The sequence below is a fragment of the Sinohyriopsis cumingii genome, chromosome 13, assembly GCF_028554795.1.
Source record: "Sinohyriopsis cumingii isolate HCF-2022 chromosome 13, ASM2855479v2, whole genome shotgun sequence".
Taxonomy (NCBI): domain Eukaryota; kingdom Metazoa; phylum Mollusca; class Bivalvia; order Unionida; family Unionidae; genus Sinohyriopsis; species Sinohyriopsis cumingii.
The window spans coordinates 47,143,841-47,170,126 of record NC_142973.1 but is presented as its reverse complement, the minus strand read 5'-3'; the positions used below and the strand labels follow the sequence as shown (position 1 = coordinate 47,170,126).

General features: G+C 35.1%; 1 long non-coding RNA gene and 5 other non-coding genes across 6 annotated transcripts in view; 4 read left to right on the top strand and 2 right to left on the bottom strand.

Moving 5' to 3' along the window:
• LOC149785439 (uncharacterized) overlaps positions 1-18,963 on the top strand; it is a 36,222-nt gene extending 17,259 nt beyond the window's left edge. Inside the window, exon 3 of the long non-coding RNA XR_016413507.1 lies at positions 18,843-18,963. This is a non-coding gene — a long non-coding RNA (uncharacterized LOC149785439). The remainder of the gene's footprint in view (positions 1-18,842) is intronic.
• Trnap-agg (transfer RNA proline (anticodon AGG)) lies at positions 6,221-6,292 on the top strand. Its single transcript has one exon. It is a non-coding gene; the product is annotated as a tRNA-Pro (tRNA).
• Positions 13,882-13,953, bottom strand: Trnap-ugg (transfer RNA proline (anticodon UGG)). Its single transcript has one exon. It is a non-coding gene; the product is annotated as a tRNA-Pro (tRNA).
• Trnag-gcc (transfer RNA glycine (anticodon GCC)) lies at positions 15,386-15,456 on the top strand. Its single transcript has one exon. It is a non-coding gene; the product is annotated as a tRNA-Gly (tRNA).
• Positions 18,964-22,019: 3,056 nt separating the features above from the next.
• Positions 22,020-22,091, bottom strand: Trnap-ugg (transfer RNA proline (anticodon UGG)). Its single transcript has one exon. It is a non-coding gene; the product is annotated as a tRNA-Pro (tRNA).
• A 1,432-nt stretch (positions 22,092-23,523) lies between these two features.
• On the top strand, positions 23,524-23,594 carry Trnag-gcc (transfer RNA glycine (anticodon GCC)). Its single transcript has one exon. It is a non-coding gene; the product is annotated as a tRNA-Gly (tRNA).
• Positions 23,595-26,286: the final 2,692 nt, after the last annotated feature.

Genomic DNA, 26,286 nt, shown 5'->3' with positions numbered 1-26,286 from the left:
CAAACCCGAAACGAAGATTGATAATGCGCCTAATACAATTGTGTTTGTTTCTTTTGAAAATGAACTGCAAAACTCTTGTAAGACAATGAACTAGAATGGGAGTTTTGCATCCATCGATATAAATCTGCATGCAGTCATGCATAAACCTGGTAACATGCCAGGATGACCGTGAATGTGGATTATTATTTAATGATTGAATTTGTGTGATTCTCCTTATCAGTTCGGGTTTAAGTATATATGAAATAAAAAATCTATTGGTAGCAATTAATAATACATCGATTTCTGTATTATAAATCCAAAAAGCTGCATTATAATTGTGCATTTCCTAATGTAGGCAATGTCTATCTGCACTAGAATGAACCCCGTGCCTCGAGTCTCCTGTAGCTGTTTTATTCTACCATGTGATTGATAGGCACCGTCAGCTTTCATTGCAACATTCGTAGGCATTTTAATATAACCTCGTCAATTGATTTGCGTTCTCCCCTGTTGCTTCTAGGACTTCTAAAGTATGACAATACTTATGAATTAATATATTTGTTATGCTTAAAATGCTGTAAATAGTAGGAGTGTAAAAATGGAATATACCTCTTTTGCATTGGAAAACGAACATATTTATTTGCAATTAGCAAGCTGATTATTATTTGCTTATTTTTATTTTATCGTTTAACAGAACAAAGTCATTCTTTAGCAAGATTATTATCTTAAAGGACAAATATGGCGGTGTCTGTTTAGACGGATTCTGATTCTTCCATATTTGAAAATAGTACATTCATTTTTACGTATTTGAGTATAAAATTGCGTCTGAAATCATGACCATCATCAAAGTAGCAGCAGGTACTGCATGGCAGTAAAACATGTATCGGTAATTGTCATATCACTAGAAGACAAAACTCGTCGGTATAGAGATTGCAGCGTATGGATTTTGCAACAGGTTATAAAATGAGACGAGATTGTTTGGAAATTGACGAAAATGAAACTGGTGATGAAGCTTTTGTAAGACACATTGAGAAAATAAATGCATCAGATGCTGAATTTTAGTTAAATTGTTACTAACCGTCTGGTCATGATATCTCCACTATTTTGTTTATAGATCTTCTCTTTGGCGTGATCTTCTGTAAAATATATGAGAAAAAGTAGACATTTATTACGTTGTTATCTAATTTAATGTATAATTGTTGATTGTCTTATATTGTCCGCACATACACACAGGATAGTTTGAGTTTATCTGCCCTTCCTATAATTATTCTCTCTCAAACAACCTACAGGTAAAACCCGTTATAACGCGATGCTCGGGAACCAAAGAATGACATCACGATATAAGCGGGATCGCGTTAATAAATTATTTGAAAATCTTCATTGTGCATTTCAATATCATATTTTAACTGCCGCAGAAGTTGGCACTATAATGGGCGTTTCAATTTCATCGTTACTTTTCAATGCACAAAAGGAATATTGAAATACATCATATTCTCATCAGTAAAATATTATTGCATCGGCCGGGAATCGAACCCGGGCCGCGAGCATTCTACCACAGAACCACCGATGCTCATATTAAATAATTGTTTCTATTCGTGTATCGTTCGACCATTTCTTTACCTCAACTGCCTAATGTCATTAGTATGTCTGTGAAATCTAATTCACTAGGCGTTGATTTATTTATTGAGTGCCTAAGGGTCACAATGCATGGTACTAGAATAAACCCACACAAAACATATTTTTAGAAGTTTTGAAACCGCGTCGATAAATGGTGCAAAAACAATTTCAATATTGGTGGCAACAACATTCTTTCTCACTTGCATGCATCTTGAACAGATTCCCTTGCATGAAATTCAGTTAAGAAAGTACCTGTAATTAAATTCCCGTAAACGAAATAAACTCATCCCAAGGATGTAGTCTGTAAATCGAATTCATTACAGTTAACAACACGCTCCCTAAAAAACAAGAATCAAAACTAATTTGTATAATCCTCGTATTTACATAATTTTTATCACGCCAGACATTAATTCCTAAGTATTGTCCTAGTTTAGAAGTGCTAGAAGCAACACGAGAGAATGTAAATCCATTGCCTAGATTAAATTAATATGCATATGAATATTGCAATGAAAGTTGACGGTGCATATCAATCACAGGGTAGAACAAAGCAGCTACAAGAGATTCTAGTCAAAAGGTTCCGTCTAGTGCAGATAGACATCGCCCACATTAGGAAATATACGAGTGTTGCTGGGGGTAAAAAAAAAGAGTTGTCGTTCGTGCACGTCTTCTTTCTGATACTAGCATACTTTGAGATACGGAAAACTTGCGATGACGAAGAATCGTTTCGTTTAATAATGATATTTTGGCGACATGTTTCGCAATAGACAACAACGCTATTAAATATTACTGTTCACAGTTATAATGTTGCTTTTTGAATCTATAATGCAGCCATTTGGATCTACGTAATATTAATTGCTGCCAATAGATTTTATTTTCAAATATACTTAAACCCGAATTCATAAGGAGGATCACAAGAACTCGATCATTAAATAATAATCCACATTCACGGGCATCCTGGTATGGTATCAGGTTTATGCGTGTCTGCATGTAGATTTGTAACGATGGAGGCTAAACGTCCTATTCTAGGAAACTGTCTTTACAATAGTTGTACAGTTGATTTTCAAAAGGAACAAACATATTTGTATTAGGCGCATAAGCAATGTTCGTTTCTGGTTTCCTCCAAACAGCACATCCATCTTCTGGATAGTACAGCTGAAACGAAAGCCCGTATTATGTACGTTAACATATAAAATAAAAGAACACGTTTCTTTACACCTTTTGATTGCTTCCTATCTTTTCATTAAATCCATTTCACTTCTTCAACGACTTTTTTCTTGGGAAGAAAAAAAAAACGATTGCCATTACACTTGCAGAAAATGGAGAGCCCTACAATTGTTTTTTCTTACTCTAATAATGATATACAACGATTCTAATATGGCGTTGTTTCGAGTTCGACACTACATCGTACGTTTTGATAGACAACGACAGATTATAGAAAGTAGCAAGATGTCGTTCTCTTCATCCTTTTAAATCTTGTTTTGGAGGCGGGCATGCTGATAACTGTACTACGGTTGATTTATAGACGACATCCCTGGAATGATTTTATTGCGTTTATGGGCATATTGTTAATTACTTAACTGAATTTCATGCAAGGGAATCTAATGTGTGTGTGTAATTTAGATTTTTAACGTTGCTTTAACAATTTTTCAGTCATATCGCTACGATGTCTGCAATGTGGCAGTTTATAGTGATGTCTAGAGCTGGGGCATCATGGCGCAGACATGTAGCACGATGTCTCACCCAGTCACATTATCCTGACACCAGACTGACCAGTCCCAACACTAACCTCTTAATGCTAAGCGCCAAGCGAGGCAGCTGTTAGTATCATTTTTGTAAGTCTTTGGTATGACTCGGCCGGGGATCGAAACCACGACCTCCCGCATCCGAAGCGGACGCTCTAACCACTAGGCCACCGGAGCGGTAGAGAATCTGATGAAAATGCATGCAAGTGAGAAAGAATGTTTCTGTCACCAAAATGGAAATTGTTTGTGAACCATTTATCGCCACGGATAAAAACTGCAAAAAAAAAATATTGTATCGGTTTGTTCTAGTAGCAAGCATTGACCCTTAAGCACAAAGTCAATAAAATCAACGCTCAGTGAATTAGACAACTCTGACATGTAAGTGACATTAGGCAGTTGTTATAAAGAAACGATCGGCCGATATTCGCTTACAAACGAAAGGTTATGTGTGCATCGGTGGTTCAGTGGTAGAATGCTCTCCTGCCACGCCGGTGGCCCGGATTAGATTCACGGCCGATGCATAAATATTTTACTAATAACAATGTGAGCATAGCCCATGATAGCACCAAAAGTTTGCGGTAGTGTAATTGTAGCTCACTTTCCTTTTGTATGCCAGCGCTACAAATGAAATCTCCAAACCCTTCTAATTCTGGGTTCATGAGTTGAAAAATCATATTTTAATTCCACAGACGATATAACATTTCCTTGTAGTCTTGTCAAAGTTTACTTGTATGTTTTATATTTCTTTCTTCAAGCAAAATTACTTCGTGTTACAAACATTATGAGGGTTCATTAGGTACATATATTCAACCAACAATATTTGTCTCAGTGCCTGTCTATCTTCATATCTATCTGTATACCTACTTGCCTGTCTGTCCGCCTATCTGTCTATTGCATCGCCTGTTGAATAATCTTGATTGTCTAAACGTCTACATTTTTGTGTAAATCAACAAAATTCACTAATGATACTTGACTGCCTCCATCGAAGCATATTGTGTTCTATACATGACCGAATGGGCAATTTAAAACTGAAAAAACTGGTACATTTTGCCAGGAATTCTCAAATCAAGTAGTGAAACCAATGACAAGAAAACATTTGACGCGTGTTTCTTTAAATGGCCTCAATAATTTGCATAGATACGAGGTCAAAGCTTTGTACATGTGTACTAAAGGAAATGGGTTCGTCTGGGATTTTAATCCAGTACAGTTAACAAAATGCTTCCTCCAAAACAAGACTTAAATGGGTCAAGAGAACGACATTTTGCTGTTATCTATAATCCGTCTTTGCCTTTCAAAGTGTACAATGAAGTGTCGAACTCGAAACGTGACTATATATTAGTATCGTTGTGTATCATTATTAGAGTAAGAACATACAAATTTAGGCCTCTCTATTTTATGCAAGTGTAATGGAATTAAGTCTTTTTCCATGCAAAAGTCGCTAAAGATGCGAAATAAATTTGATGAAAAGATAGGAAGCGATTCAGATCTAGATACAAACATGTTCGGTTATTTTAGATAATCATGAAGACCATACACGCTTTCGTTTCAGTCGTCCTTTCCTAAAGATTGATATTCTTGGAGAGAACCCGAAAGGATAATTGCTTATGTGCCTAATACACATAAGTATGTAACTGGGAAAATCAGATGTGAAATTATTGTTATGACAGTGCACAAGAATGGGAAATTTTGCAGCCATCGATACAAATCTGCGCGCCGTCACGCATAAACCTGATAGCATGCCAGGATGGCCGTGAATGTGGATTACGATTTAACGAGCGAATTTATGTTATCCTCCTTACCAATTCGGGGTTAAAGTATATTTGAAAATAAAATCTAGTGGCAGCATTATAGATCCAAAAAGCTGCAGTATAACAATAGTAATAATTTATAGGGTTAGTTTTCATTACGAAGTATGTAACCAAAATATAATTGTTAAACTAATTGAGTCTTCGTCATCGCATGTCTTCCGTATCTCAAATTATGCTAGTATCAGAAAGAAGACGTGCACGAACGACGACTATTTTTTTTACCCCCCCCCCGCAACACTTGTATTTTTACTAATATAGGCAATGCCTATCTGCACTAGAATGAACTTTTTGACTCAAGTCTCCTGTAGCTGTTTGATTCTACCCTGTGATTGATAGGCACCGTCAACTTTCATTGCAACATTCGTATGCATTTTAATTTATTCTCGTCAACTGATTTACATTCTCCCATTTAGCTGCTGGCATATCTGACGTGCTTAAAATGATTTAAATAGGAGGGTTATGGAGATTGAATATTCCTCTTTTGCACTGAAAAGTAAACATGGAAATTGAAAAGTTCATTAAATAAAATTAACACATATTTGTTTTCAGGAGGCAAGATGATTGTCGTTTGCTTATTTTTATTATAGCCTTTAACAGAACAAAGTCATAGTTCAGCAAGATTGTTATCTTAAAGGACAAATGTGGCGGTGTCTATTTAGACGGATTCTGATTCTTCCATATTTGAAAATAGTACATTCACTTTTACGTATTTGAGTATAAAATTGCGTCTGAAATCATGACCATCATCAAAGTAGCAGCAGGTACTGCATGGCAATAAAACATGTATCGGTAATTGTCATATCACTAGAAGACAAAAAAAAAAAAAACAAACAATAAAAAACAAAAAAAAAAGAAAGACACGCCAATATAGCGATTTCAGCGTATGGAATTTGCAACAGGTTATAAAATGAGACTAGATTCTTTGGAAATTGACGAGAGTGAAACTGGTGCTGAAACTTTAAGACACATTGAAAAAATAAGCAACAGTTGTTCGCCCGTATCTATCTGTTGATAATATAGCGGCTGGAATGCAGGTCAAATACGAAGGAAGAAAATGGAACACGTTTTGTCATAATAGGCTCGTTGGTCTAGGGGTATGATTCTCGCTTAGGGTGCGAGAGGTCCCGGGTTCAAATCCTGGACGAGCCCGGTAATTTTTTTTTTTTTTATACAAACTTTTTTGTCTGTAGCTTCCTAATAAATTGTTGAGATCATTTTTAACAACAGCCAGGCATAAAGTACGTTATTGTCAATATAAAAAAAATAAATGTATTCATTTTGGTATTCCTGCAAGATTGTACTCGTATTTTATTTGCTTAAAAAAAGAAAGAATTAATCAGACAGTCAAGTACCACGAATAAAGTTTGTTAGTGGAATTTCGACGTGGATGTTTGTCAGAACATTAATGAAAACTTTATTTACATGTAAATGCTTTACTCATTCGCACAATCACAAATGAAGATGCCCATTAGGTCACTAGGTCAATCAACATATTTTAGAAATTAGTACGATATATATATATATATATATATATATATATATATATATATATATATATATATATATATATATATTGGGAGAGAGAGTCGAATAGCTATTTGGGGAGATAAACAGATTTACTCATTCTCAAGAAGGAAGATACACATCCGCACAATCAAACAGGCAATATCCTAAATACATCTCACTAGAGTATGAATTAAAATTATCTAACGCGTGTGATATTATTCTTTATATGTTTAACTCATTATAATAACCTCTATATGCCGTTACTGTGTACTTAGATGCGAATTAATTACTACGTCGATAAGGGTGTGTGTCTGTTGCGAACAACTAGTAGAGTCTTGTTTTATAGAAGGGGATTACCATAATTCTATACATGTATTTTCTAATCTTCCTTGATGCATTATTGTAAATGGCTGCTTGCAAGTGCTACTTCCAATTCTATCAATGTATGTTGTATTTTCATTGATGCAAATTGTACGTGGCAGTTTGCAAGTGCTACTTTCCTTCTGCATTAGTGTCAATAGCTGCTTGCAAGTGCTACATTCATCATTCTAGTCATGAATTTTCTATTCTTCATTGATGCAAGCTGTAAATGGCTGCTTGAAAGTGCCTAGATCTACTTTCCTTCTGCGTCCTTGTATATTGCAATTTGCCTACTATTTAATTGATTCTGCAGTTTGTCGTATGGCAAATGCTGTGTTAGTTATCAAAAGTTTTAACATTCTATTTATAAACTTGCTGTATCACAAGTTACACAAATTCCACCTTCTAAAATCATGATTATAATGTAGCATCAAGCATGTTGCAAGTTAGAATCAAGGAAGTTAGCATAAAATAATGCCTCATTATGACAACAGATGGCGCTGTGACACATCAATTTCTTGCAATAAAACTACTCCCCTGACCCTAGCAACAAGAGGTTATACCACCTCACTGCATGTTTGGGCATCTTATTTAAAATATCATTCGAATTAAATTACAGCAGCTGATGTCTCAGAGTATTAACATTCGGAAGAGAGGTGACCTGCAAGTAGCACAAAACAATTTAAATGTATCAAATTGTATACAAACAGACGTATTTACACAACGTTATATTTAGCTGACCATTCCCACCCCATTTTATTTGAACATTTTGTCTGTTTAATTTACCGCTACCGCAGAATAGGGTAGCCGCTTACAAGCAAGATTTAAGGCCCTAATTTGTTTATTTATTCTTATTCACAATGTTATCAGTTTAGAGCATATATATTATTTTAGAGTGCAGTGCAAATTCTGCTTTGTGTAGCAGTAAAGACCTCGTAAGGTTTGAGCAAAGTGCAGATAATTGCACCTCGAGGCCATACTTTCATTTCTTCTTTATTCGATCGATCGATCGAGAGTACATTACAGAGATGAGGATTTTGTTTATTCTCCCAACCCTATGTAATTAAATTTTACTGTTAATCTGCAGTTGACAGTGGCACTTTATATATATATATATATATATATATATATATATATATATATATATATATATATATATATATATATATATAACAAAAAGTAAGGTAAATAGTCAAATTATACAGAATTCTTATATATGGCATGGATGATTATGCAGTAGCCAGCAAGTATTGTCACTAGTTGTCTGTGACAAGTATATCATATCTCCAATTTCATTTTAAATCTTCAGTTCCAATACAATAGCAAGAGGCAAATGACTTGAAACAAGGACATCACATACAAAGCATACATGCTACAAAAATATGAACTTATTTCATTATATAAGAAAAGAAATTCTAAGAGTATGAAATATATTTTCTATATGTAAACATAAAGAACAGTACCATACAATTAAGAGATGCTTTATTTCGACAGATATCAAACTGGAAACTACATTTTTAAATCATTTAAAACCGTATTCATCCATATATGAAGCGATATTTATAGTACAGATAAGATGACTGATCAGACTCCTTTGGTAGCAATTATAAAAATATATTGAATATAAATAACATTGATACCGCTACCAATAACCAGCTCAATTTGTTTGTATTATTACTGCTACAGTCCAGTACTAAAAGTGCTTGATACATTTGGATATGAAATTACTGTGGTAGTTAAAAAAGATTAATACAAATTTATACATGTATCTTCTACAGGTGTGATTGTTTTCTGTTAGAAGAATAAACCCCCCCCCCCATAATTTTCTAAACATCTCGTAAAGATTTTAAGGCTAGTCACAGCTCAGGCTGTTGTAGCATCCAACACCCTTACACCCCACATAAACGTCTTCATTTGCCTGTGATTTTATCATTATTTTATCCTGTTTAAAATATAAGTTAATATTGTCATGACACAAAAAATATCAGTACAATACAACTATGCAATAAAGCAAAATAAATAAATAAAAACAATATACAGTCCTATGTTTAACTTTTCATAGGAAATATAAGAGAAAAAAAAGTTTAATTTAAACCGACATTCATAAAAACAATATTGTTAGATGAATTAGTCTGAAACAAAAATTATCATAGGGGTAGGCAGTTATAAGGAACACATACCTGGATTGTCTTGTTACATTGTTCTGACAGATTTATTTGCCAATCCCTTTTGTTTTTCACTTTCACATGACTAAAACATGAATGAAACAAGCTTTCACACAATCTGGCTTTTGGATTGGACATACACTCATCACTGCCAATTCTGAGGAATTAAAACTGTAAATTCTGGATTGGCCAAGACACATTACCTTTTGTTTACCACATACATTTGTAAATTATGACTCCAGAACAGTCAGGTTATATTCCCTTGTGTCTGTCTAAAGAATTTATCTCCAAAAACATTCCATTACTGGATCTGTATTCAATATATACACTGTACAAAAATGCTCACTGTTTGGAGAATTTATTTTGCGGGAAATAAAAAAGTTGTTTGCACTTGGTATGAGCAGAAAAACATTAAAAGGATTTTATTTTATTTGCTAATTTGTTATTTCTGATACTTTGACCTTCACAAAACTATTATATTTATGAACCTGAGATGAAATTTTAACTTTGGCCTCTTATCCCTAATGTATGTGCCTTGGAACAATGGATAAGGTAAATTCCATAATTTAAATGTCTTAATCACTAAGCAGAGAGAGAGAGAGAGAGAGAGAGAGATTCATAAGTAAGTTAGTTTCTTCACAGAATAATAGAAACCACTAACCAATTTCTGACCGCAGTTGTAAGATCCTAGCAGAACGTAACAGCTACTTTATAAGCATGCAAGTCATTGTAATGTGAGTTATAGGCCCCCAAGTACTATTCCTCAGAGAAGACACAAAACTGGGTTTTAGAAATTAAAGAAACAGCATGTACCAGTTTGTTACTTTGTGAAAAATGGTGTCATTATGAGAAAATGGAGATACCTGATGTACCTGCTTGTGATGAGTGGTCATTGAACAAACAAATTGTTCCTAAGTCATATAGACAGAACATGCATAGTCTAGCCCATAAAACTGATTAAGTTGGTCATTTTGGTGTAAATAAGATTTATCACAAGATCCTGAATCATTTTATTTGCCGACAATTAAAAGTGATGTTTATAAGTACTATATATCTTGTCACATTTGTCAAATGGCAGAAAATCCCAATCAGAAGATATCTAAGGTACATCTGCAACCTATTCCTGCATTTGACCACTTGACAAGCCATTTAACAGAAAATGGTAGACTAAACGCCTGCTGAATTAGATGACACAGACATGTAAATGACATTAGGCAGTTAAGGTAAAGACACGGTGGGGAGATAGGCCCTTATGAATGAAAGGAATAATGCGCATCGGTGGTTTGCAAGAGAATACCTTTGTGATTTGCAACAACAATTTCCTGATGCGTTTCAAAGTTACACTTTGAATAGAGCTTACAAAGGAAATGAAAATATAAGGAGCATTTTGGGCGAGATCCAATCTTCCGAGTATCGACAAGCCTGGTTTTTAAAAGTGTAAATCGAATGGCAGTAAGTGGTGAATGTTTCTAATTAATTCAGACCTAGCAATTAACGTTAAAACAAAATCAAAATTGTAAAGTTAAAAATATAGTTCATATGATGCGTAAACCATGTTTTATGTGATGCATTGTTTAAACTGTATAAAGAGAATGCAGAGGAAACCAAAAGGCATTTAATTTATTTACTTTTAATGAACATTCTTCGGGACCATTATGGTACATAGATACATTCGCATCTATCTGTCTGTCTCTATGTATAACTGTATGTCTGTCTCAATCTCAATCCATTGTAAACCTGTCTGGCTGTTTGTCTGCCTATATCTATTTTGTATTGCCTGTTCAAGTATTTTGATTCTCTTGACGGGTATCTTCCTTCACTGGAATGATTAAATAGATATCTATGTATCAATCTATCGATTCACCGATAGCTTTATCTGTCTATATATCTTGAAGGGCATGCTCCTTTTTTTGAATGAGTACATTTCATGCACAACTAGTAAAGTTTCAAAATCTTAGTTTGACAGTTGATTTTCAAAAGAAACAAACATAATTCCATTAGGTGGATTAGGTAAGGTTCGTTTTAGGTTATCTGTAAGCAGCACATTAATCTTTCGTTAAAGATATGATAGGAAATCTGTACAAATATTATTAATTCGTCCATTAATATTTTGCTTACAAACCAATTCCGGATAGACTTTGTTCTATTTACAACATCCTTGAAAACGAATACCGTTATCTACTAAAATGCATTTTTTAGATAGATGTGAGATGAAATTCAAGCGGACAAGACCTTTGAAGAGACTGGCAAGTGAGAAATCATGTGGCTGTCTCCAATGTAGAAAGTGCATCGAATCAAAAAAAGAGATGTGTTGTGCCGGTTTGTTCTAAGAGCATGCATTGTAACCCCATAGTCAGTCAATCAATAAATCAACGCCTACTGAATTAGATGACACAGATATGTAAAAGACATTAGGCAGTTAAGGTAAAGACACGGTGGGGAGATAGGCCCTTATGAATGAAATGACTAATATGGTTCAGTGGTAGAATGCTCGCCTGCCACGCGGGCGGCCCGGGTTCGATTCCCGGTCGATCCAAGAATTTTTTATAATTTAGAATGTTTGGATAATCCAATATTTGTAATAGCTCTTTTTGCCCTAGTCTAATTTTCGTTCACTTTTGTGTTTTATGCCAACTCCACAACTGAAATCGGAACAGTCCTTGCATCAGAAGCAATGGTATCTCACACTGAATGTCCCTCACTTCATGGAAAAAAACTTGGATGTTCATTGTAAAACTACTTGGTCTAAAACGGCTTTCTATTACACTGGGGCAGATCCTTATCTTGTCTATAAGGAGTTTTTAATTGGAACTGTAGAAAGAGCGTAATAACCTTCTCTTTTCAGTATGAGGTTAATCTTTAAATCCGGATGACAATGATTATTGCCATTAATTATTTTAACACAAGAACATTTCAGTGTACTGAACGTGTTATCATTATTTAATATATGACACTAGAATACTCGTTTAGAGATGTCTTCAATTTATTTCAACATTTATGTCTGTCTGTAAAAATCGTTTCACATTTTACCTTCTCCAGCCAACTTTGACTCGAATTTATTTGAACTGATTTCAAATCCAGACTGAAAGGACTGATAATATGTTCACATTCACGTTGATTTTGTGTTATTTAGAGATTATTGTATCAAACAAGCATTGCCCTCACTCTCCCCCCTCCTCTCTCTCGCGCTGCCTTTCTCATTCTCTCTCTCTCTCTCTCTCTTGTTATCACACAAGAGTTCAAAGTTTATGCCTGCACAATGTCATATCTGGGAAAGTCATCGTTAGAGATGTAAATGTCTAGATGATCAACCTGTCTTGGTTTTAAAGACGATGAAAGGATACTTTTACATTCAGAATGTGTGCATGGTCCTAAATTGTACTAGCGTTTTTCGCTGTAACCTAATTGTCGCTCACTTATGTTTTGTATGCCAACGCCCAAACTGAAAGTCTTCCATCAGGAGATGGGGCTTCTCACACAGAATGTTCCTCGTTTGATAGATGCCACCTGAATCCAAAATCCAAAACCAAATATGTTGTCCTTGAGGATGTATTAAACTGCATACCATATCATTCACAGAACAGTGAACGTCGCATCTATCTGTCTGTCTCTATGTATAACTGTATGTCTGTTTCAATGTCAATCCACTTTAAACCTGTCTGCCTGTTTGTCTGCCTATATGTCTATTGTATTGCCTGTTCAAGTATTTTGATTCTCTTGATGGGTATCTTCCTTCGTTGGAATGATGAAATATATATCTATATATCAATCTATCGATTGACCGATAGCTTTATCTGTCTATATATCTTGATGGGCATGCTCCTTTTTGAGAATGAGTACATTTCATACACAACTAGTAAAGTTTCAAAATCTTAGTCTTTCGTCATCATTAAACTATTCAATTTGCTTCAGAACAAGAAGACAGAATAACTTCAAATTACTTTTGTTTTTACATTCATCGCCAGGCTTTCTTCTCCAGTTACTTGTCGATATTATGTCCAAATAATGAAGATAATGACCCAAATATAAGTCCTTATTCCAAGGACAAAAAAAAACTGTCGCAAATGACCAAAGGAAAAACTGATTTTAATGAATTTTAATCATTATTGCATAGGATAAGAAGGAACTTAGTGTCACTATAAAGTGTTTTTTTTTTCTCTTAGTTTTCTCTGACGATGGTGTTTTCTGACATATGTAATTGTGGTTAAGATTAGTCTTTCTTGTATACATAAACTGGTTCTCTAAATTCAAGAATGAAACTATGCAATCAAAACTGGCAGAAGTTAAATAATTATTAGCATACATTTTGATAAGGATGTCTAAAACAAACTTTTTCTGTATGGGTGTGGAGGTTAACTTTGTTCAGAGGAAGATAAGAGTGCAATGAAAAACTATGCTAATCCACTGGTCCATACAGTAGTTATATTTGTTCAAGAATTTCCGTACATCCTCTGAAGCTGAAGTCGTAAATGGGGTTCTGGGAAGTTAACTTCCAATTAATTGTACTTGACTAACTATATGAAAACCTATTTCAAGTTTTGGAGAAATGACAATTCACCAGCGTTTCCGAAATCAATCCGTCAAAAGTATTGCATTTACACGAATAATTGAAAATGAAATATTTCATTCATGGCTGTCCCGAGAGATTGCTTCAACCATTTACCAGGATACTACAAAATGAGTATTAACTTTGATTTCCAAAATGGTGGGCTCGTCCGGGATTTGAACCCGGGACCTCTCGCACCCAAAGCGAGAATCATACCCCTAGACCAACGAGCCTCACATGGGAAATAATCGTGCCATTATCCGCCTTTATATTTGTCCTGCATACGAGCCGTACCTTATCTACAGCTTGCTTTCAGTGCGCTGCTGTTACTCAGATCCTTGCACATGAAAAGATTATATCATAGATGAAACGTACATATTTCATTTCCTTGTGTACATTTCATGCACAAATAGTATTGTTTCGAAATATCAGTCTTTTGATATCATTTACTATTCAGTTTGCTTCAAAGCTAATCTCCCAAATCTATGAGACATACACATATAAGTCCTTCTTCCAAGGAGAAAAAACTGTCGCAAATGACCCATGATCAAACTAAATTTAATGAATTTTAATAATCTTTGCATCATTTAAGATCAGATGATAGGAAGGAACTTAATGTTCCTATAAAGTGTTTTCTTTTTCTCTCTTAGTTTTCTCTGAAGATTGTGTTTTGTAATATATGTAATTTATGGATGACATTATTCATTGTTGTATACACAGACTGGTTCTCTAAATTCAAGACCGAAACTATGCAATCAAGCTGATTGTTGTTGTGGGTAATAAATGAAAAGTAATTAGTTGACTTTGTTTAGACTAACATGCTTTAAGATAAAGTCGATTTCCGATGACGAAGACATATTTAGAATTAAAATGATATTTTATTTGCATGCTTCTAAATGAAATCCAACTCATCTGAATTTTACTGTTGATAATAATCAAGAGTTTCAGATCTACATAATATTAATTGCTGCCGATAGACCCTTGGACAATTCGTTGATCAAACAGCATTCTCCATTCGCCGGCGTCCCCGTTTGACACTTGGATTATGCATAAAGATGAATGCATGCTGATGTATGTCGATGGAAGCCAAATTTGCCATTCTAGTCGACGGTCATACCATTAATTTGACAGTTGATTTTCACAACAACAAAAAAGATAATTCCAGTAGGTGGATTAGGCAAGGTTCGTTTTAGGTTCTCTCTAAGCAGCACATTCATCTTTCGTTAAAGATATGATAGGAAATCTGTACAAATATTATGAATTCGTCCATCAATATTTTGCTTAAAAACCAATTCCGGATAGACTTTGTTCTATTTACAACCTCCTTGAAAACGAATACCGTTTTCTACTAAAATGCATCTTGTGGATAGATGTGAGATGAAATTCAAGCAGACAAGACCTTTGAAGAGACTAGCAAGTGAGAAATCATGTGGCTGTCTCCAATTTAGAAAGTGCTTCAATCCAAGTAATCTAAGCCGTTTCAGAATCAAATAAAGAGATGTGTTGTGTCGGTTTATTCTAACAGCATGCATTGTAACCCCATAGGCAGTCAATCAATAAATCAACGCCTACTGAATTAGATGACACAGACATGTAAATGACATTAGGCAGTTAAGGTAAAGACACGGTGGGGAGATAGGCCCTTACGAAGCAAGGGAATAATGTGCATCGGTGGTTCAGTGGTAGAATGCTCGCCTGCCACGCGGGCGGCCCGGGTTCGATTCCCGGCCGATGCAAATTTTTTTATATATAATTTTAGAATGTTTGCATAATCCAATATTTGTAATAACTCTTTTTGCCCTAGTCTAATTTTCGCTCAATTTTGTGTTTTATGCCAACTCCACAACTGAAATCGGAACAGTCCTTGAATCAGAAGCTTGGATGTCTCACACTGAGTGTCCCTCGCTTCCCGGAGAAAAACATGGATGTTGGTGCAAAACAGCTTTCCATTACAATGGGACAGATCCTTATCTTGTCTATAAGGAGTTTCTAATTGGAACTGTAGGAAGAGCGTAATAACCTTCATTTTTCAGTTAGAGGTTAATCTTTAAATCCGGATGACGATGCCTATCGCCCTTAATTATTTTAACACAAGAACATTTCAGTGTACTGAACGTGTTATTATCATTTACTTTATGACACTAGAATACTCTTTTAGAGATGTCTTCAATTTATTTCAACATTTATGTCTGTCTGTAAACCTCGTTTCACGTTTGACCTTCTCCAGCCAACTTTGACTCGAATTTCATTGAACTGATTTCAAATCCAGACTGAAAGGAATGATACTAAGTTCCCATTCACAATGTTTTTGTGTTATTTACAGATTACTGTATCAAACGATCATTGACCTCTCTCTCTCCCTCTCTCTCTCTCGCTCCCTGTCTCTCTCTCTCTCCCTCTCTCTCACTCGCACTCTCTCTCTCTCTCTGTCTCTCTCTCTCTCGTTCGAAATCACACAAGAGTTCAAAGTTTATGCCTGCACAATGTCATATATGTAGGAAAGTCATCATTGGAGATGTAAATGTTTAGATGATCAACCTGTCATGGGTTTCATTACATTTCAGAGGACAACAAATAGAACTATAATCAGCCTGCAATTTCAAAACTCTACAACGTCATTAAGAATAAATGTACGACATACTGTTATATCTACAATTACACCGTTTGAAAGATAAACTGTATCCTCATGCGCAAACATGCACGCACGCAAACATACATATATGTGTAAACAACATACAATCATTTTTTTTTTAAAAGGCAAACTGTTATCTATACTGTATTTCTACTGTGTGATTGAAGTTTCTCCTTAATTGCGGGTAGGAGATTGGACCTATCTGAATAATGTCTTTTTTATCAATAACATATTGAAGGCTTATTGTGTATATGGTTGTAGATTATAAAGTAAGATTATTAATTTTGTATGAAAACATCTTTATTTGGATTTCAGATCAGATCATTAGTTTTTCCTCAGGAAATCCTGGTGTACCAGATATTTGGCATGTTCTTTACTAAACCTTTAGTATTATACATGATCTTGCTGCCAGCGTTGAATATTATAGTAAACGAAACAAATATATTTGCAGTAGATGCATTAGGCAAAGTTGATTGCAGGTTTTATCTAAGCAATACACCAAACTTTAGGATAGGAAAACTGTACCAATAGTGCGAATTGCGTCCATTAATGTCTTGCTTACAAACTAATTCAGGAGGGATTTTATTTGATTCACAACCTCCTTAGAAATGAACACCATTTCTCTACTTGCATGTGTCTTGTAGAAAGATCTAAGAGCCATATATATACAGACGCTGGCGGCCTTCATTTGATTGCAAGTCGATGAAAGGGTACTTTTACGTTCAGAATGTGTGCATGGTCCTAAATTGTACTAGCGTTTTTCGCTGTAACCTAATTGTCGCTCACTTATGTTTTGTATGCCAACGCCACAACTTAAAGTCTTCCATCAGGAGATGGGGTTTCTCACACAGAATGTCCCTCGTTTGATAGATGCCCCGTGAATCCAAAAATCAAAAGCAATTATTTTGTCATTGAGGATGTATTAAACTGCATGCCATAGCATTCATAGAACTGTATGCCTGAGAATGTGCAGAAATGCATTTCTGCCTATCGAAACAAAAGCACACCTGATGTTTCTATCCAGAACTCAAACCTGAGTAAATCATAAAATAGGGAGTTGCAAAATTAATGCTAAAACAATTCTCTGGCAATCAAGAAGTCTAGTAAAAGTAATGCCACCAATGTCTTTCATCAGTACATTTCGGAATTAGAGCTACAATGAAATGATTTTGCAATATTATCAGCCTATTACAAACCCAGTTTGAAGTGAGACAGAAATGTGACTCGGATTGAATCTTGAAAAGGTAAATAAAAGTCAGACGGAAACTTGCAGAAAACATGGAAGTCAGACGATATTTTTGAATAGTAAATGGAAATCAGACGAAGTCTTGGAAAAGTATGTTTAGGTAGATTTCTGAACACAAGGGAATTCGACTGCTGTATTCCGAATTCAGTACCAAGGTATTGTTATATTTATCCGAAAAGTCACAAACCGGTCTAGAACTGGACTATGCCAAGCGAAGTTCGGACAAGTGGCACATTGTTTCAGATTGTTCAAGACAGACTGAGCGTGTTGCCGAGCGGATTTGTTTTAATCGAAACACTTTGGCGCAGAAACACTATCCATATTTTAAAGATACAAATGATTTCCTAGAAAAAACTGACCAAACTTACAGCCTCTTAAAACTGTATACTTGGAGAAAGAAAAGTGTGCAACGGCCATAAATTACCATTTTTGTACGTTAGGTGTATTGAGGATAGTTTCCTCGTTTGGACCCATGTGGAGGAAAAATAGTTTCCTCACTGGATATAACAACCAACATTCATCAATTAAAATTAAAACGAAAAAGAAATGGAATAAGGAGTAGATTTCCTAAATTTGACATTATACAACAAAATAAACTTGCAAACGGGAATAATCGGGACATTAGGATATATTTAAAGGAGATTCATCAATTGTTACGTTAAATACCTTTCCTGTAAGGCATGGGTTCAGGAGCATTGTTAATTCCAAACACATATTTCCCACACGATTTTGCAACATCAACAAGATTTAATGACGCTTGTTCGATGTATTTCGAGAAATAAGTTGAAAAATCAAGCAAGTGGTTAAACAGAGACCTGAAGTTTTAAGAAGAATAAATATTCTCAACAAAAGAAAACTAACAATTTCGTTTTTTGTTAGTTAAATTTGACGTTCTTAGTTTTTCTCCTTTATATTCCATACAACTTTACAAAACAAAAAATAACAATTACGATCTATGTTGGTTTCAGTCCACGTTCTTTTTTTCTTTTACATTCCTTAAAAGCTTGCAAAACAAATGTAACAAGTACGTTCTTTGTTGGTTAAAGTCGATCTTTTTTTCTTTCTTACATTCTTTACAAGGTTACAAATTAAAACTAACAATTATGTTCTTTTTTGGTTTCAATCGACGTTCCGCATCTGCAAGATGACTTATTGTTGTTACAGCACTGTGAAGATAACAATTCCAAAATGTTGCACCGTATAACTGTAAATATAACTTGATCAAGCATATTTATTCTCAATAGGGTTGTCAACTTTTGAAAGCTGAGGCTGATTGAAGTCCTGAAGATTGATCTCTGAAAGGTAAAGAAATGCAAGACAGGTTGATCATCTAGCCATCTACAACTACAAATATAACTTCCCAACATATGTCACATACACAACGAGAAAACACCGATATTATTTTCACCGAAAGCATAACTTAGAAAGAAAATTATAATATATTCAATTGAATTCGAATCGCAATTATGCGACTATTTATTTCAATTGAAACCTTTAAAGCGAGAGAAATCACTGGCCGCACATGGTGTCTGAAGCCATACACTGCATTATACTCCTCAGCAAGAGCAGAAGACCTCTTCCAGGACATGGTGATGATCACAATTTTTGCACGATCAGTTGCGTTCAAAACATTTAAAAGAACGGAAACCCTCTTCAAGCACATGGTACTTATTGGAAATGTAACACGTGCAGTTACATACGAAGCCAGTGAATGAACAGGAGCCGTGGTGATGCATAGTTATAGCAGAAACAGTTGCATTTGAAAATCCGAGAAACAGAATAAACTCTCTAGCCGAAGATGTTACCTACTTATGATATTGATCAAGTGGTAGTCGGTATTTATCACCTTCAAACACACACAATAAGAGAACGGGAGTAAAATGAAATTTGTTGATTTTGAAATAAGGACAGACCAAGTTTCATGAACATGTCTTACAATTTTAGAGCGAACTAACTGAAGACATTTTATTCTTAATTCTTACTGATTATATGGACAGACATACATTCGCAGAGTAAATGTGAATTTTTTTGAACATCAAAGTTTTCCTAATTTGATTTACTTGTTCATCTTTGAACTGCAACGATAAAACACTTAATTGACCATATGCCTTTTGTATGGTTTCGCTTTCTAATGAACCGAACACTTGATTGAAAATTCAGGCGTGAATATGCTTTGGCGCATCATCTTAAACTAGTATCATATACTTACTTTAAAACATAATCTGGACACTAGAATAGTTTTAAAGGAGGTTCATCAATTGTTACGTAAAATACTTTTCCAATAAGTCGTACGTTCAGGAGCATTGTCAAATTCCCAATACATATCTCCCACACGATTTGTAACAATCAACAACATTTAATGATGTTTGCTTGTTGCTTTTCGTGAAATAGGTTAGAAAATCAAGAAAGTGGGTAAACTGAGACTTGATGTTTTAAGAAGAATAAAGATTCTCAACAAGAAAAATCACAACCTACCAATTACGTTCTTTGCTGATCCCCGGTCGAGTCATACCAAAGACTTACAAAATGCTACTAACAGCTGCCTCGCTTCGCGCTCAGCATTAAGAGGTTAGTGTTAGGACTGGTCCGCCTGGTGTCAGGATAATATGACTGGGTGGGACATCATGCTACATGTCTGCGGCATGATGCCCCAGTGCTAGACATAACTATAATCTGTCGCACTGCGGACATCGTAGCGATATGACTGATAAATTATTAAAGCTACGTTAAAAATCCAAATCACACACACACACGCACACACACACGCACACGCACACATGTTCTTTGCTGGTTTTAATCGACGTTCTTATTTTTTCTTCTTTCCATTCCTTACAACCTTACACAACAAAAGATAACAATTACGTTATTTGTTAGTTTCAATCGATGTTCAGCATATGAATCAAAGTTTGCAAGAGAATATTTGTGTGAATATTTGTGTGATTTGCAACAACAATTTCCTGATGCGTTTCAAAGTTACACTTTGAATAGAGCTTACAAAGGAAATGAAAATATAAGGAGCATTTTGGGCGATATCCAGTCTTCCGAGTATCCACAAGCCTGGTTTTTAAAAGTGTAAATCGAATGGTAGTAAGTGGTGAATGTTTCTAATTAATTCAGACCTAGCAATTAACGTTAAAACAAAATCAAAATTGTAAAGTTAAAAATATAGTTCATATGATGCGAAAACTGTTTTATGTTATGTATTGTTTAAACTGTATAAAGAGAATGCAGAGGAAACCAAAAGGCATTTAATTTATTTACTTTTAATGAACATTCTTCGGGACCTTTATGGTACATAGATTCATTCGCATCTATCTGTCTGTCTCTATGTATAACTGTATATCTGTTTTAATCTCAATCCACTGTAAACCTGTCTGCCTGTTTGTCTGCCTATATGTCTATTGTATTGCCTGTTCAAGTATTTTGATTCTCTTGATGGGTATCTTCCTTCGTTGGAATGATGAAATATATATCTAAATATCAATCTATCGATTGACCGATAGCTTTATCTGTCTATATATCTTGATGGGCATGCTCCTTTTTGAGAATGAGTACATTTCATACACAACTAGTAAAGTTTCAAAATCTTAGTCTTTCGTCATAATTAAACTATTCAATTTGCTTCAGAACAAGAAGACAGAATAACTTCAAATTACTTTTGTTTTTACATTCATCGCCAGGCTTTCTTCTCAGTTACTTGTCGATATTATGTCCATATAATGAAGATAATGACCCAAATATAAGTCCTTCTTCAAAGGCAAAAAAAAACTGTCACAAATGACCAAAGGAAAAACTGATTTTAATGAATTTTAATCATTATTGCATAGGATAAGAAGGAACTTAGTGTCACTATAAAGTGTTTTTTTTTTTCTCTTAGTTTTCTCTGACGATGGTGTTTTCTGACATATGTAATTGTGGTTAAGATTAGTCTTTCTTGTATACATAAACTGGTTCTCTAAACTCAAAAATGAAACTATGCAATCAAAACTGGCAGAAGTTAAATAATTATTAGCATACATTTTGATAAGGATGTCTAAAACAAACTTTTTCTGTATGGGTGTGGAGGTTAACTTTGTTCAGAGGAAGATAAGAGTGCAATGAAAAACTATGCTAATCCACTGGTCCATACAGTAGTTATATTTGTTCAAGAATTTCCGTACATCCTCTGAAGCTGAAGTCGTAAATGGGGTTCTGGGAAGTTAACTTCCAATTAATTGTACTTGACTAACTATATGAAAACCTATTTCAAGTTTTGGAGAAATGACAATTCACCAGCGTTTCCGAAATCAATCCGTCAAAAGTATTGCATTTACACGAATAATTGAAAATGAAATATTTCATTCATGGCTGTCCCGAGAGATTGCTTCAACCATTTACCAGGATACTACAAAATGAGTATTAACTTTGATTTCCAAAATGGTGGGCTCGTCCGGGATTTGAACCCGGGACCTCTCGCACCCAAAGCGAGAATCATACCCCTAGACCAACGAGCCTCACATGGGAAATAATCGTGCCATTATCCGCCTTTATATTTGTCCTGCATACGAGCCGTACCTTATCTACAGCTTGATATCAGTGCGCTGCTGTTACTCAGATCCTTGCACATGAAAAGATTATATCATAGATGAAACGTACATATTTCATTTCCTTGTGTACATTTCATGCACAAATAGTATTGTTTCGAAATATCAGTCTTTTGATATCATTTACTATTCAGTTTGCTTCAAAGCTAATCTCCCAAATCTATGAGACATACACATATAAGTCCTTCTTCCAAGGAGAAAAAACTGTCGCAAATGACCCATGATCAAACTAAATTTAATGAATTTTAATAATCTTTGCATCATTTAAGATCAGATGATAGGAAGGAACTTAATGTTCCTATAAAGTGTTTTCTTTTTCTCTCTTAGTTTTCTCTGAAGATTGTGTTTTGTAATATATGTAATTTATGGATGACATTATTCATTGTTGTATACACAGACTGGTTCTCTAAATTCAAGACCGAAACTATGCAATCAAGCTGATTGTTGTTGTGGGTAATAAATGAAAAGTAATTAGTTGACTTTGTTTAGACTAACGTGCTTTAAGATAAAGTCGATTTCCGATGACGAAGACATATTTAGAATTAAAATGATATTTTATTTGCATGCTTCTAAATGAAATCCAACTCATCTGAATTTTACTGTTGATAATAATCAAGAGTTTCAGATCTACATAATATTAATTGCTGCCGATAGACCCTTGGACAATTCGTTGATCAAACAGCATTCTCCATTCGCCGGCGTCCCCGTTTGACACTTGGATTATGCATAAAGATGAATGCATGCTGATGTATGTCGATGGAAGCCAAATTTGCCATTCTAGTCGACGGTCATACCATTAATTTGACAGTTGATTTTCACAACAACAAAAAAGATAATTCCAGTAGGTGGATTAGGCAAGGTTCGTTTTAGGTTCTCTCTAAGCAGCACATTCATCTTTCGTTAAAGATATGATAGGAAATCTGTACAAATATTATGAATTCGTCCATCAATATTTTGCTTAAAAACCAATTCCGGATAGACTTTGTTCTATTTACAACCTCCTTGAAAACGAATACCGTTTTCTACTAAAATGCATCTTGTGGATAGATGTGAGATGAAATTCAAGCAGACAAGACCTTTGAAGAGACTAGCAAGTGAGAAATCATGTGGCTGTCTCCAATTTAGAAAGTGCTTCAATCCAAGTAATCTACGCCGTTTCAGAATCAAATAAAGAGATGTGTTGTGTCGGTTTATTCTAACAGCATGCATTGTAACCCCATAGGCAGTCAATCAATAAATCAACGCCTACTGAATTAGATGACACAGACATGTAAATGACATTAGGCAGTTAAGGTAAAGACACGGTGGGGAGATAGGCCCTTACGAAGCAAGGGAATAATGTGCATCGGTGGTTAAGTGGTAGAATGCTCGCCTGCCACGCGGGCTGCCCGGGTTCGATTCCCGGCCGATGTAAATTTTTTTATATATAATTTTAGAATGTTTGCATAATCCAATATTTGTAATAACTCTTTTTGCCCTAGTCTAATTTTCGCTCAATTTTGTGTTTTATGCCAACTCCACAACTGAAATCGGAACAGTCCTTGAATCAGAAGCTTGGATGTCTCACACTGAGTGTCCCTCGCTTCCCGGAGAAAAACATGGATGTTGGTGCAAAACAGCTTTCCATTACAATGGGACAGATCCTTATCTTGTCTATAAGGAGTTTCTAATTGGAACTGTAGGAAGAGCGTAATAACCTTCATTTTTCAGTTAGAGGTTAATCTTTAAATCCGGATGACGATGCCTATCGCCCTTAATTATTTTAACACAAGAACATTTCAGTGTACTGAACGTGTTATCATTTACTTTATGACACTAGAATACTCTTTTAGAGATGTCTTCAATTTATTTCAACATTTATGTCTGTCTGTAAACCTCGTTTCACGTTTGACCTTCTCCAGCCAACTTTGACTCGAATTTCATTGAACTGATTTCAAATCCAGACTGAAAGGAATGATACTAAGTTCCCATTCACAATGTTTTTGTGTTATTTACAGATTACTGTATCAAACGATCATTGACCTCTCTCTCTCCCTCTCTCTCTCTCGCTCCCTGTCTCTCTCTCTCTCCCTCTCTCTCACTCGCACTCTCTCTCTCTCTCTGTCTCTCTCTCTCTCGTTCGAAATCACACAAGAGTTCAAAGTTTATGCCTGCACAATGTCATATATGTAGGAAAGTCATCATTGGAGATGTAAATGTTTAGATGATCAACCTGTCATGGGTTTCATTACATTTCAGAGGACAACAAATAGAACTATAATCAGCCTGCAATTTCAAAACTCTACAACGTCATTAAGAATAAATGTACGACATACTGTTATATCTACAATTACACCGTTTGAAAGATAAACTGTATCCTCATGCGCAAACATGCACGCACGCAAACATACATATATGTGTAAACAACATACAATCATTTTTTTTTTAAAAGGCAAACTGTTATCTATACTGTATTTCTACTGTGTGATTGAAGTTTCTCCTTAATTGCGGGTAGGAGATTGGGCCTATCTGAATAATGTCTTTTTTATCAATAACATATTGAAGGCTTATTGTGTATATGGTTGTAGATTATAAAGTAAGATTATTAATTTTGTATGAAAACATCTTTATTTGGATTTCAGATCAGATCATTAGTTTTTCCTCAGGAAATCCTGGTGTACCAGATATTTGGCATGTTCTTTACTAAACCTTTAGTATTATACATGATCTTGCTGCCAGCGTTGAATATTATAGTAAACGAAACAAATATATTTGCAGTAGATGCATTAGGCAAAGTTGATTGCAGGTTTTATCTAAGCAATACACCAAACTTTAGGATAGGAAAACTGTACCAATAGTGCGAATTGCGTCCATTAATGTCTTGCTTACAAACTAATTCAGGAGGGATTTTATTTGATTCACAACCTCCTTAGAAATGAACACCATTTCTCTACTTGCATGTGTCTTGTAGAAAGATCTAAGAGCCATATATATACAGACGCTGGCGGCCTTCATTTGATTGCAAGTCGATGAAAGGGTACTTTTACGTTCAGAATGTGTGCATGGTCCTAAATTGTACTAGCGTTTCTCGCTGTAACCTAATTGTCGCTCACTTATGTTTTGTATGCCAACGCCACAACTTAAAGTCTTCCATCAGGAGATGGGGTTTCTCACACAGAATGTCCCTCGTTTGATAGATTCCCCGTGAATCCAAAATCAAAAGCAACTATTTTGTCATTGAGGATGTATTAAACTGCATGCCATAGCATTCATAGAACTGTATGCCTGAGAATGTGCAGAAATGCATTTCTGTCTATCGAAACAAAAGCACACCTGATGTTTCTATCCAGAACTCAAACCTGAGTAAATCATAAAATAGGGAGTTGCAAAATTAATGCTAAAACAGTTCTCTGGCAATCAAGAAGTCTAGTAAAAGTAATGCCACCAATGTCTTTCATCAGTACATTTTGGAATTAGAGCTACAATGAAATGATTTTGCAATATTATCAGCCTATTACAAACCCAGTTTGAAGTGAGACAGAAATGTGACTCGGATTGAATCTTGAAAAGGTAAATAAAAGTCAGACGGAAACTTGCCGAAAACATGGAAGTCAGACGATATTTTTGAATAGTAAATGGAAATCAGACGAAGTCTTGGTAAAGTATGTTTAGGTAGATTTCTGAACACAAGGGAATTCGACTGCTGTATTCCGAATTCAATACCAAGGTATTGTTATATTTATCCGAAAAGTCACAAACGGGTCTAGAACTGGACTATGCCAAGCGAAGTTCGGACAAGTGGCACATTGTTTCAGATTGTTCAAGACAGACTGAGCGTGTTGCCGAGCGGATTTATTTTAATCGAAACACTTTGGCGCAGAAACACTATCCATATTTTAAAGATACAAATGATTTCCTGGAAAAAACTGACCAAACTTACAGCCTCTTAAAACTGTATACTTGGAGAAAGAAAAGTGTGCAACGGCCATAAATTACCATTTTTGTACGTTAGGTGTATTGAGGATAGTTTCCTCGTTTGGACCCATGTGGAGGAAAAATAGTTTCCTGACTGGATAAAACAACCAACATTCATCAATTAAAATTAAAACGAAAAAGAAATGGAATA